We start from the raw sequence: 12,937 nt of genomic DNA on the forward strand, positions 1-12,937 counted from the left end.
TCTTATCTACTCCAATGGAAGAAGTTTGGACGCATTGGGCATTTGTGTAGAAAAGACAGCAGCCATTTGGTTTGGCACCAGAGCTGTGTTTAACTCTCTTGGCTTCAGGCATCATCCAGAGAGGTCGTGGCCATTTGGATGGCCCACAGAGCACCAGATTGATTACACCATCCTATTGATTACATCATGGGCAGGAAAGGCAAGTGACACCCAGCTTCTCAGAGACGTTTTCAAGACTCGTGCTCCCCTGTGAAGATGCAGGTACCTGCTGCTCCTGCAAAGCTTCCCAGTTGAGAAGTGACACCCAAGAGAGCTACATCTTCCCCATAGAGCCTGAAAAGTCACAGAAGGTTTCCTGAAGAAGAGTGACATGTTCAGGTTAGCATTTTGAGGAAGGATGTGAACATTCCAGGTAGGGGTCAAAGAAGGTGAGTGTCACTTGGGTGAGTGGTTATGGAGGGAGTTGGAGGATTCTACAGTTGCCTAGAGGCCGAGGCTTAGTTGGGTTGGATGTGGGGTAAGCAGACGAGTCCCCTGCCGGTGTATCATCAAGCTGTTTTGAACTTCAGTTCTTACACTATCAAAAGGAAGGTTGGGGCTGGCTGACTTTGGAGAAGCCCCAGGAACTGAGGGCACGTTCTTCCCTTTCACTGACCCTGAAAGTGAAGCCGACAGTTTCTGAAGTTTCCTTCCGGATGGAGCAAGTAGGCCCTGAAAACTTCCCCCTGGCCCCCTAGGGTCCCAGGGATCTCAGCTTCCTGAAGGCTTATTATAGGGTCTGACCTTTACTCAGGCTACACAGTTGCAGCAGCCTTGGAACTCCAGGATTAATTCCCCTGAACCTGCACAAAGTTCTCAGCCAGATCCTAGGCTGCTGCTCCCAGCCCTACAGCTGGCCCAACTGTCCCTTGACCAAATTTCCATCTTGCTTCAAGCCTTTCTTCCTGATCCATTCTCTGTCCTCAGGAAGTGGCCCATTCTTCCCCACCCTTCAGCTCACTCTGACCAGGCAGCTCTGTACTCTTGGTGAGGTCATCAACTAGAATGGAAGCCAAGAATGCACGAGGGGCAGGCCTTCCAGTAAGCTGTTAGAGCTGGGGGATGGCCTTGGGTAAAGTGCTTGCTGCCCAAGCATGAGGACCTGAGCTCAGATCTCCAGAACACACTTAAGCTGTATGGGGTGTGTGTGTGTGTGTGTGTGTGTGTGTGTGTGTGTGTGTGTGTGTGTGTGTGTGTGTGTGTGTGTGTCTGTAATCCCAGGGCAGTGCCCTTAAAATGAGATGTGAGGTGGGAACAAGTGAGTCCCTGAAGGTTTGTGGGCCAGCTAGCCTGGTATAGGCGATAATCAAGAGACCCTCTCAAGGAATGCAAGCTTGTACAACCACTTTGGAAATCAATATGGTGCTTTCTTAGAAAATTGGGAATCAATCTCCCCCAAGATCCAGCTATACCACTCTTGGGCATATACCCAAGGAATGCCAATCATACCACAAGGGCACTTGCTCAGCTGTGTTCATATCAGCATTGTTTGTAATAGCCAGAACATGGAAACAACCCAGATGCCCTTCAACTGAAGAATGGATAAATAAAATGTGATACATATACACAATGGAATACTACTCAGCAGAGAAAAACAATGACATCATGAGGTTTGCAGGCAAATGGATGGATCTAGAAAAAAATCATCCTGAGTGAGGTAACCCAGACTCAGAAAGACAAACATGGTATGTACTCACTCATAGGAGGATACTAGACATGAAACAAGGATGACTGGACTGCTACTCACATCACCAGGGAGGCTACCTGGAAAACAGGACCCCAAGAAAGACATGGGGATCGCCCAATGACGGAGAAATGGAAGAGATCTACATGAACAGCCTGGACATGAGTGGGGGTAATGAAGGGCGAGGGTCGAGGGAAAGAGAGCTTGGGGGAGCGGGAGATCCCAGCTGGATCAAGAACAGAGAGGGAGAATAAGGAATAGGAGACCATGGTAAATGAAGACCAAATGAGAATAGGAAGAAGCAAAGTGCTAGAGAGGCCCACAGAAATCCACAAAGATACCCACACAACAGACTGCTGGCAATGGTCGAGAGACAGCCCGAACTGACCTACTCTGGTGATGGGATGGCCAAAAACCCTAATTGTCGTGCTAGAAACCCCATCCAATGACTGAGGGAACTGGATGCAGAGATCCATGGTTAGGCCCCGGGTGGATCTCTGAGAGTCCAATTAGTGAGAAAGAGGAGGGTTTATGTGAGCAAGAATTGTTGAGATCAAGATTGGATAAAGCACAAGGACAAATAGCCAAACAAATGGAAACACATGAACTATGAACCAATGGCTTGAGGGGTCCCCAACTGGATCAGACCCTCTGAATGGGTGAGATAGTCGATTGGCTTGATCTGTTTGGGAGGCATCCAGACAGTATGACCGGGTCCTGTGCTCATTGCATGAGTTGGCTGTTTGAAACCTGGGGCCTATACAGGGTCGCTTGGCACAGCCTGGGAGGAGGGGACTGGACCTGCCTGGACTGAGTCTACCAGGTTGATCTCAGTCCTTGGGGGAGGCTTTGCCCTGGAGGAGGTGGGAATAGGGGGTGGGCTGGGGGAAAGGTGAGGGGGACGGGAGGGTGGAGAACAAAGGAATCCGTGACTGATATGTAGAACTGAATTGTATTGTAAAATAAAATTAAATTAAATTAAAAAAAAAAAGAGACCCTCTCAAACTGTGGTTTGACTGAGAGTGGCCCCCATAGGCTCGTAAGTTTGGTCCTCAGTTAGTGGAACTGTTTGGGAATGATTAGGTGTCACCTTATTGGAGGAGGTGTGTCACTGGGGGTGGGCTTTGGGGTTTCAGATGTAACCTCTCAACTGCTGTTCCAGCACCATGCCTGCCTGCCTGCTGCCATGCTTCTCACCACAATGATCATGGACTAACCCTCTAAAACTAAGTAAGACCCCAATAAAATGCTTTCTTTTATAAGTTGCCTTGGTCATGGTGTCTTTTCTCAGCACAGTAACCTTAACTAAGACACAAACCACACAGAAGGCAAGGACCTACACCGGACTCACATATGAGCACATGCACATTAAAACAAAACAAACAGAGCCAGGTGGTGGTGGTGCATGACTTTAATCCCAGGACCTGGGAGGCAGAGCCAGGCGGATCTCTGTGAGTTCAAGGCCAGCCTGGGCTACAGAGTGAGTTCCAGGACAGGCTCCAAAGCTACGCAGAGAAACCCTGCCTCGAAAAACCAACCAACCAATCAACCAACCAACCAACCAACATTTAAAAAGATCCCTTGTGTCTTTTGACTGAGCGTTTCCCAGTGATGGCGAGTCAGTCGTGGGGCATCCAGCAGCTGCTGCAGGCCAAGAAGCAGGTGGCTGAGAAGGTGTCTGAGGCCCACAAGTGAAAGAGTCGGAGGCTGAGGCAGGCCAAAGAAGCAGCCCAGGCTGAGTGAACAGTACGGCCTGCAGAGGAGTTCAAGGCCACGGAGGCTGCGGCACTGGGGGCCCATGGCAGTTGTGGCAGTGAGGTGCAGAGGGAGACCCAGGAGAGGATGGCTGTTCTCCAGAACTACTTCCAGCAGAACAGGGATGAAGTCCTGGATAACCTCTTGGCCTTTGTGTGCCACATCTGGCCAGAAATCCATGAAAACTAGCACATAAACGATGGGAGGTGGAAGCACCTGCCTTGTGGGCTGGCATGGGCGATGCCCGAACAGAGCAGGAAAAGCTCCCAGAGCTCGAGTTCTGTTCCGGAAGGCATTCAATTTCGCTGTGCTGTTGGAGATCCCTTCACTTGTTGAGAGTCAAATCTAGCTTTTTATACATCTTAGCAAGTACGTGAAGTTCCATCTTTTTACCTTGTGTGTCTTTAAGGAGTGTGTGTTTCCTGTGTGTTTGTGCAAGCAGCAGGTATCACTGTTGGTTTTTCTTTTATTAGTCTCGTAGGAAAAAACCAAACCAATTCTTTGAAGAAAGAGAGAGAGTAAATTGTTTCCTTCCACTTTCTTAAAGGTCAGGGGCGTTATCTATGAAAAAGTAGTAAATAGCATTTGTAACTCCTATGAAGCAGTGGCCAGCCTTACAGTCGTCCATTCTGGCTAATCTAGAACAGTGGATATGCTTGTTCAGGCTGCTGTTAGTGTATCTTAACCCAAATTACTAGATGCTAGGACACAAGAACTTGTTACATGTTATTTGGCTTGCTTGTAATCATTTAAAAGTAAAACTTTGTCTTGCCTTTCAAAAAAAAATCATTTGCAAGACTCTAAACCACTCTCCTCTGGCCTTGGATTTGTGCCTCTTTGTTTGCATTTGGGAGTTGGGGGTCCCTCTGGTGAGGCTGGAAATTGAGTGGTCTGGGCTGCAGTTGAGGCCCTGGCCATGCACATTGCAAAGCTCAAGCTTAAACCATCCTGAGACTGTGAGTTTGTACAACTTTGTTAGCAAGAAGCCCCCAGAAGGTTAAGTGAACACTGCTGCTCTGTTTTGTTCACATAATAATACTGTACTGGTTTTTGCAACTGTGAGTCTTTGAGGGTGTTCTTTATTTATTAATGTTAGTGAACCCAAGGGTGGGTATGGTGATATTTTATTTGTACTGAAATGTGATTTTATTTGTATGTTAATAAATAAAGTTGCCTGGGGGTCAGAGCTAATAGCAAGCCATAGCAGAAGCTGGGCGGTGGTGGTGCATGCCTTTAATCCCAGCACTTGGGAGGCAGAGCTAGGCGGATCTCTGTGTGTTCAAGAATACAGCCAGCATTGGAGACACACGCCTTTAATCTCAATACCAACCATAGAAGACCTGGAAGTCTGTACAGACAGGCAGTGACGAGGAGGTCATATGGTTGGGTTTACAACCAATGAGAAGGCAGAACAGAAAGTCAATAAAAAGGACAAACACACAGGAAGTAGCTCTCTTGTGGAGAGGTAGGACAGCAGCGGCAGTGAAGGGTAAGGTTTTTAGCTCTTAGCTATTGCTCTGACCTCTTGGGCTATTAACTTTGTATTTGGCTCTGTGTTTCATATTTAATAAGACCGTTCATCTACAGGTGGGCATTAATCTGAGACCTGAGTCAGTGAAGCTGTAGTCTCAGCCTGTTGTGGAACCCACACAGCCTGGCCTATCTATTCTCCATATCCTTTTGTGTATGAAATAAGCACTTCAACCCAAAGACAAAAGGACGAGCCAGTAAATGGTTTCTGTCTTCATTAGGGTTTCTGTGTTACGAAGAAACATAAAGCCGCTTGAGGAGGAAAGGGTTTATTTTGCTCACAGTTCTGTATAACAGTCCATCATCAAAAACTGAGAACAGGAACTCATATAGGGCAGAAAGCTGGAGGCAGGAGCATGATGCAGAGGCCGTGGAGGAGTGAGAGATGAAGAGGCAGCATGAAGAGAGAAGTGTGAGGAAGTGAATGGGTGAAAGAATGAGTGAGTAAAATGTGATAGATAGACTAATGCTTGTTCCTAATTACCCTCAGATAAAAAGTTTCCTACCCCTCGCTACTCTGAGGCATTCCTTTCATTACTCTGAACGGATCATGGGAGCTGGTCTCTCCCAGTCAGGATAGTGCTGCTTAACTGGCTTGCTCCCAATGGCTTGCTCAGCCTGTTTGCATATAGAACCCAGGACCACCAGCTGAAGGGTAGACCCACCCACAATGGGCTGGACCCTCCCACATCAGTCACTAATTAAGAGAATGCCTTAAGGGCTTGCCTACAGCCCAACCTTATGGAGGCAGTTTCTCAATTGAGCTCCCTCTTCTCAGATGACTTTAACTTGTGTCAGGTTGACATAAAACTAGCCAGCACAGTCTCCAAAAATAGGCAAAGCAAATTAGGTAAGAAAATGAAATACAGGGCTGGAGAGATTCCTCAACAGTGGGGAGCTCTTGCCACCCTTCCAGAGGACCCAGGCTGAGTTCTCAATACCTATGTGGAGATTCACAACCATTTGAAACTCCAGGTCCAAGAGATCTGACTTCCTTTTCTGGCCTCTGTGGGCACCAAGCATACACATGATTCACAGACAAACATGTAGGTAAAACACCCATATACTAAAATTAAAAAAAAAAACAAAACACCACAACTCTCTTAAAGAAGAAAAAAGACACACAGATAAGTAAAGAATTAAAAATGTCTGTTTGCAGAGGATGTGATTTGTGGTTGCTTAGTTTTAGTTTTCTGAGACAGGATCCCATGGAACCTGGTCTGGCTTCAAATGAGCTGGGATTACAGATGTGCACCATCACAGCTGGTGAAATGGCTCAAAGGTTAAGAGCACTTAATTGCATTTCCAGAGGACCTGGGTTCAATTCCCAGCACCCACATGGCAGCTCACAGCTGTCTGTAACTCTGATTCCAGTGGCCCCAACACCCTCACACAGATATACGTACAAACAAAAACCAATGCATATGAAATAAAAGTAAATAAAGTAAAAAAAAGAAAAAGCCAATCTTAAAACTCATGTGGAAATCAAGAGATGTAGGCTAGCCAAAGCAAACTTGTAAAAGACTAAAGTTGAAATACTTGAATTTCCTCATTCTAAAACTTACTATCAAGTTAGTGTAGTGTTGGCATAAGGATAGACATATAGAGATGTGAAATGAAACTGAGCCTAGAGATACATTGCCATGTTAATGGTCAATCAATTGTTGGCCAAGGTGCCAAGAGAGTCCAGTGCGGGAAGATAAAGTTTACAACACGGGGTGCCAGGACAGCTGGTTGGTTACCCACGCAAGAGAGTACAGTTGTGTCCTAACTCACAGCACAAATAAAAATCAACTCAAGATGGACTGAAGATCTACATGTAATAGCTAGTGTTATAAAATTCCTGGGGAAAATGTAGTCGTAAAATTTTGTGACCTAGGATTAAGCAATAGTCTTAGCTATGCTATTCAAAACACAAGCAAAAAATTTTGTTTTCAAATTTTTAAATTTTATCCTTCAAAGGATTGTTGTTAAAAGGACAATCCACAGAATAGTACAAAATATTTCTAAATCATATATCTGACATAGGACCAATATCTATAATATATAAAGATCTTACATAACTTAATAAGACAGTCCAGTTTAAAAATGGGTAAAGAGTTCTTTCTAAGCTCATACTCTTTAAGGATGAGGCCATGTTCAGCTCGAGTGCCAATATTGTGAAGTCCAATGGCGAGAAGCCGGATGAGTTCGAGTCTGGCATCTCTTGGGCGCTGCTCAAGCTGGAGATGAACTCAGATCTCAAGGCGCAGGTGCAGGAACTCGACATCACTGTGGCCAACAACCTTGAAGCTGGTGGTTGGAAAGCTATCATAAGTTTTGTACAGGTTCCTCAGCTGAAATCTTTCCAGAAAATCCAAGTGTGGCTTGTGAACCGGAGAAAAAGTTTAGTGGGAAGCACATAGTCTTATACCTCAGAGGAGGATTCTGCCCAAGCCAACTCAGAAAAACCATAAGAAAGATAAGCAAAAGCAAGTCGGGTGGATCTCTGAGTTCGAGGCCAGCCTGGTCTACAGAGTGAGTTCCAGGATGGTCAGGACTGTTATACAGAGAAACCCTGTCCCAATCCCTCCTACCCGCCAAAAGCAAAATCGCCCCAGAAGCCACACCCTGACAGCAGTGCACGATGCCATCCTCAAGGACCTGGTCTTCCCAAGTGAAATTGTGAGGAAGATGATCTGTGTGAAACTGGATGGCAGCCGGCTCCTAAAGGTTCATTTAGACAAAGCACAGAAGAACAAGTGGAGCATGAGGTTGAAACTTCTGGTGTGTGCATGTGTATAAGAAGCTCACCGGCAGTTGAGGATGTAGCTGAGTGGTAGACTGCTTGCCTAGCATGTGCAAAGCCCTAGGTTCAAGGCCCAATATAACAAAAACAAAACCTATAGAGAGACAAAAAATCCAGCCATATCTGTTCTTTATATCAAAATGATTTAATATGATCCAGGTATGGTGGTGCATGCCTTTAATCTCAATACTTGGATCTCTGAGTTTGAGGCCAGCATGATTTACACAGAGAGTTCCAGGCCAGCCTGTATCATGAGACCATGCCTTAAAAAAAATCTCCCATTTATGGGCTGGAGAAATAGCTCAGTGGTTAAGAGCAGTTGGTGCTCAGTGAGCTGAGAAGACCAGGGTTCAATTCCCAGCAACCATATGGCAACTCAAAACTGTCTGTAACTACAAGATCTGACTCCCTCACACAGACATACATGCAGGCAAAACACCAATGCACATAAAATAAAAATAAATAAATAATTTTAAAGAAGAAGCAGCAGCTTGTGGGCAAGGATTTTAATTTTGAATTCACAGAGTTCAGTTGTAAAGAAAATGACTGAATAAACACATTCATAGTTTTAAAAACTGGGTAAAGACAGGCTGGAGAGATGGCTCAGTGGTTAAAGTGCTTACTGCATTTGCAGACAACCTGGGTTCAATTCCTAGCACCCACATGGCATCTCACAGCCATCTGTAACTCTAGCTCCAGCTACTACAGGAGAAGCAGAGGCAGGATTGCTTAAGCCTGAGAGTTTGGGGGCAGCTCACTGGGACTGTTACTCAGTGTAGAGCATAGAGCATGTATTTAGCACTCTTGTGGCTCTGGGTTTGAATCCTAGGCTCCCCCAACCCCCTGCCAAAAAAAAAAAAAGAGCAGCAAAGAAAGATAAATGTGTTCCTGGCAAGGGTGCAGAGAAATAGAAGCCTTCAGTGTACATCGGTGCAGCCACCGAAGGGTAAACGTTAAGCATTAGGAAATGGCCCAGCAATTCTATCCCCAGGTATCCATCCAGGAGAAATGAAAATGTATGTTAACAGAAAGGCTGGACATGAAAGTTTGTAGCAGATTGTTGCAAAAGTGGGAACAGACTAAATGTCTGTCAACTGAGGAGTGGTTAACACACTGCTGTTTGACCAATGGTCAGCACACACTGCTGTGTGTTAAACACATTGCATACTGGATGGCACTCAGATGTAGCGAGAACATGTGTATTATGACTGCATTCGTCTGAAATGTCCAAAATAGACACATCTGCAGGGTCAGAAAGTAAGAGCTTGTAGGGCTGAGAAGGAACAGAGAATCACAATGTGGACACAGGGGTAGTTTCTTTGGGGGATAGTGAAAATGTTCTGAAGTCAGTCTTGACAGTTGGCACAACTCTGTAAATATACTAAGACCCTTGAGTTGCAGTCTAAGTCGGTGAACTCTATGGTGTGTGAATTGTATCTCAATAAAACTGTTATTTATATATTTTGTTTAAGTCAGGAGCTAGAGCCACAGCTCAGTGGTAGAGCACATGTTTAACATGTGTGGAGCCTGGCTTTGATCCTCAGCACGGCAGAAACAGAACAAATGTCATCAATTCCTAAATCCAGTTTTACAGCCTAAAGTCCAGTTCATCCCCTTCAAGTAGGACATCATTCTGAGAGGGGTCCTTAAGATACAGGACAGTCTGTACTGAAGCCCACAAATTCCAGAACAAATTGGGATGGGCTGGACACCTTCCTCCAGGGGACATTCCTTTAGGATGGGGTCCAGCATCTGCCTGACCCGAGGAAGGTTCAGGGACTATGGTGTTCCCAGCTCTGTTCTTGGGAGAGAGATGGGAGTGGTGGAAACATTCTCCTTCACCTCCAGGCAGTAAAACAAGCCTGGTGATTAAAACATAGAGCAAACTAGAGACAAAACCTTGGAGAGAATGTTCCATCATGCTTCAGTTGTCTCCACAGTTACATTGTCACACAGTAACAGCTAATGTCTCATGCAGGAAAGACTTAAACTAAATATATCCTTTGTATCTCCCCACAGGTATTTTCCAATGTCCTCCAAGCTAGGCAAGGTCATGTGATCAGTCCTGGTCCAGCACAAACAGGCAGGGCTCTGATGTGTTCTTGAAGGTCTTCATGGTTCTCCCTTTAACATACATCGGCTCCACTTCCTAGCTACCAGCCCTTCTAATTTGCAGGCTCTGGGACCACCACCATGTAATAGCTTAACTCTCATCCCAAAGCTCTTTTGCTAAATTACTCACAGTGGTTCTACAACACTTTTACACCCTCATTGCTGCAGAGAACAGCTGGAGAGTTGGCTGTCCTCTGGTCTAAGGAGCTGTGGACCGAGAACGGCCATTTTCCAGCCTCTAGCTCGGACTCAGGGCCACAAGGAGGGGATTGCCAAGGCCAGGGGAGCTGGAGGAACAAGAATCTATAGGCTTCCCTGGGAAAACAGTGGAGTGCCTTTCAGCCACAGAGTGACATTCCCAGGTGGTACATATGGGTCTGGGTGCTTTCCTATACTTTAGTCCAGGAACAAGATATTTCCCCATTTGGTGTTTGCTGAGGGCACAATTCTGTTCAAAGATGAGTTATCTTTTGGTCATGTCTTTACATAATTGAGAAAGGAAGCAAGCTCTCTTGGGTCATAAAGATGCTCATCCCATTTATGAGGGCTTCACCTTCATGACCTCGTCTAATACTGTTGTCTTAGTTACTTTTCTGTTGCAGTGATAAGACACCAGGATCAAGGCAACTTATAGAAGAAAGAGTTTATTAGGGGCTTCCTGTACCAGGCTATTTATTTCTCTTGACTCACCAACCAGCTCCCAAATCATGATACGAAGACTTCTTATTAGTTAAGAATGTTCAGCCTAGCTTAGGCTCATTTCTGACTTTTAACTTAAATAATCTGTTTATCTACTTTTTGCCTCAGGGTTTTTTTTTTTTTAACCTTTTCTTTCTGTGTGTCCTACTTTTCCTGCTTCTTCCGTGTCTGTCTGTCTGTCAGCTGCCTGGCTTCTTGCCCCAGGTGTGTCCCTCTCTTTGTGCCTCATTCTCCCCTCTTTCTTCTTGAGCCTAGATTCCTCCTATTCTCTCTGCCCGCCAGCCCCGCCTATCCCTCTCCTGCCTAGCTATTGGACATTCAGCTTTTTATTAGACCAATCAGGTGCCTTAGGCAGGCAAGGGGAAACAAATGCAACACATCTTTACATAGTTAAACACACATCCTTACCTAGTTAAACAAATGCAGCATAAACAAACGTGACACACCTTTACCCAGTTAAAGCAGTAGTCTACAACAGTTTACAGTTTCAGAAGGTCGGAGTGCATGACCACCATGGCAGGGAGCGTGGCAGTAGCCAGGCAGGTATGGCACTGGAGCAGTAGTTGAGAATTTACATTTTGATCTACAAGCATGAGTCAGAGAGCTAACTGGGAATGGTATTGACTTTTAAAACCTGAAAACCCACCTCCAGTGACACACCTCCTCCAACAAGGCCACATCTCTAACCATTCCCAAAGAGTTCTACCTACTGGGGACCAAGCATTCAAGTATATGAGCCTATGGAGGCCTGTTCTCATTCAAACCACCACAACTGGTTACTTCCAAAGAATGTCCCCTATACCATCACATTAGGGAGTAGGCTTTTAACGTAAGAGCTTGGGTGGGACTCAGGTATTTAATAATAAAATACAAGTCTAGGGCCAGGGAGATGGCTCATCCATCCAGTAGAACAGTGGTTCTCAACCTTCCTCATGCTGTGAGCCTTTAATACAGTTCCTCATGTTGTGGTGACTCCCAACCATAAAGTTATTTTCATCGGCCAGGCAGTGGTGGTGCACGCCTTTAATCCCAGCACTCAGGAGGCAGAGGCAGGTAGATCTCTGTGAGTTCGAGGCCAGCCTGATTTGCTACCCCTGTGAAAGGGTCATTCAACCCCAAAGGGGTCTCAACCCACAGGTTGAGAACACTGCAGTAGGAGCACTTCTTGTGGCCAGCTCCATGACCTGAATTCAACCCCCAGATCCCACAGTGGAAGGAGAGAACCAACTCCCAGGAAATCGTCCTCTGCCAGTCGCAAAAGCACATCCACATCGTCATCATCCATGTCTGGGAGGTAATCCCCTCCTTTGCATCCACAATGGCCCATGGTCGGATGGCGTTCCTTTAGCTATCAGCTCAGAGAGGTACTGAACAAAAGCCACCTTTTGAGGAGGGGTTCATCAGCCCTAGGGGGTCACTCAGAATAAATTAGTTCTTATATAAATTGCAGCTTTAAAAAATGTGTTGCTTTTTTTTTTTTTTCCCATGCTGGGGATCCAAACTAAGACATCTCTCATGTATGCAAGCACTCAGCTCTCAAGCCACACTCCAGGCCTCTCCCCTTGACAGGGTTTCCTATTCTCCATGGAGAGCAGTCAGCCCTGACGGCTCTCCTCCAGCTGTTCTCTTCTTACATAGCTATGAGGAGTAGGTGGTAATTTTCAAAGCCAGTTAGAAAGGATTCGTAGAGGAAGAAAACAGACTGTTCTAAGAAGGGATGTTGAGGAGCTGGCCAGGGTATCAGGAAGGACATGCCATGTGGTTTCTCAGAGGGCCATTGCTTCACACCAAAGCTTTAATCCAGTCGGGTAGGTATTGCACACAGGCTCCTTGCTGGCTCTGCTGAAAAGGATAGAAACAGAAGTAAATGGCACTGGGGCCTGTTCATCAGAAGGCATGATAAGTGGAAATAGTATCGGTGCTGGAAACAATGGCTGACATGATGGTACTGGTGATTTTTTTGTCAGCTTGACACATGCTCAAGTCATTTGGGAAGAGGGAACCTCAGCCGAGGAAATACCTCCATCAGAATGGCCTGTAGGCAAACTTATGGGGCATTTTCATAATTAATGATTGATGTGAGAGGGCCCAGTCCACTGTGAGTGGCTCCATCCCTGGACAGGTGGTCCTGGGTTACATAAGAAAGCCAATTGAGCTGGCTGTGGTGACACGTGCCTTTAAACCCAGCACTCAGAAGGCAGAGGCAGGAGGATTTTGAAGCCAGCCTGGAATGAGTTCCAGGACAGCCAGGGCTACAAAGAGAAATCCTGTCTTGAAACCAAAAAAAAAAAAAAAAAAAAAAAAGCAAGCAAGCAAACAAATTGAGCAAG

General features: G+C 45.8%; 2 pseudogenes; both read left to right on the top strand.

The window, feature by feature from the left end:
• The first annotated feature begins 2,681 nt into the window (after nt 1-2,681).
• Nucleotides 2,682-5,201, top strand: LOC128094175 (V-type proton ATPase subunit G 1-like; annotated as a pseudogene).
• Nucleotides 5,202-7,143: 1,942 nt separating this feature from the next.
• On the top strand, nt 7,144-9,855 carry LOC128123849 (40S ribosomal protein S7-like; annotated as a pseudogene).
• Nucleotides 9,856-12,937: the final 3,082 nt, after the last annotated feature.

The sequence above is a fragment of the Peromyscus californicus genome, unplaced genomic scaffold (genome assembly GCF_007827085.1).
Source record: "Peromyscus californicus insignis strain IS unplaced genomic scaffold, ASM782708v3 Scaffold_4__1_contigs__length_199733344, whole genome shotgun sequence".
NCBI lineage: Eukaryota > Metazoa > Chordata > Mammalia > Rodentia > Cricetidae > Peromyscus > Peromyscus californicus.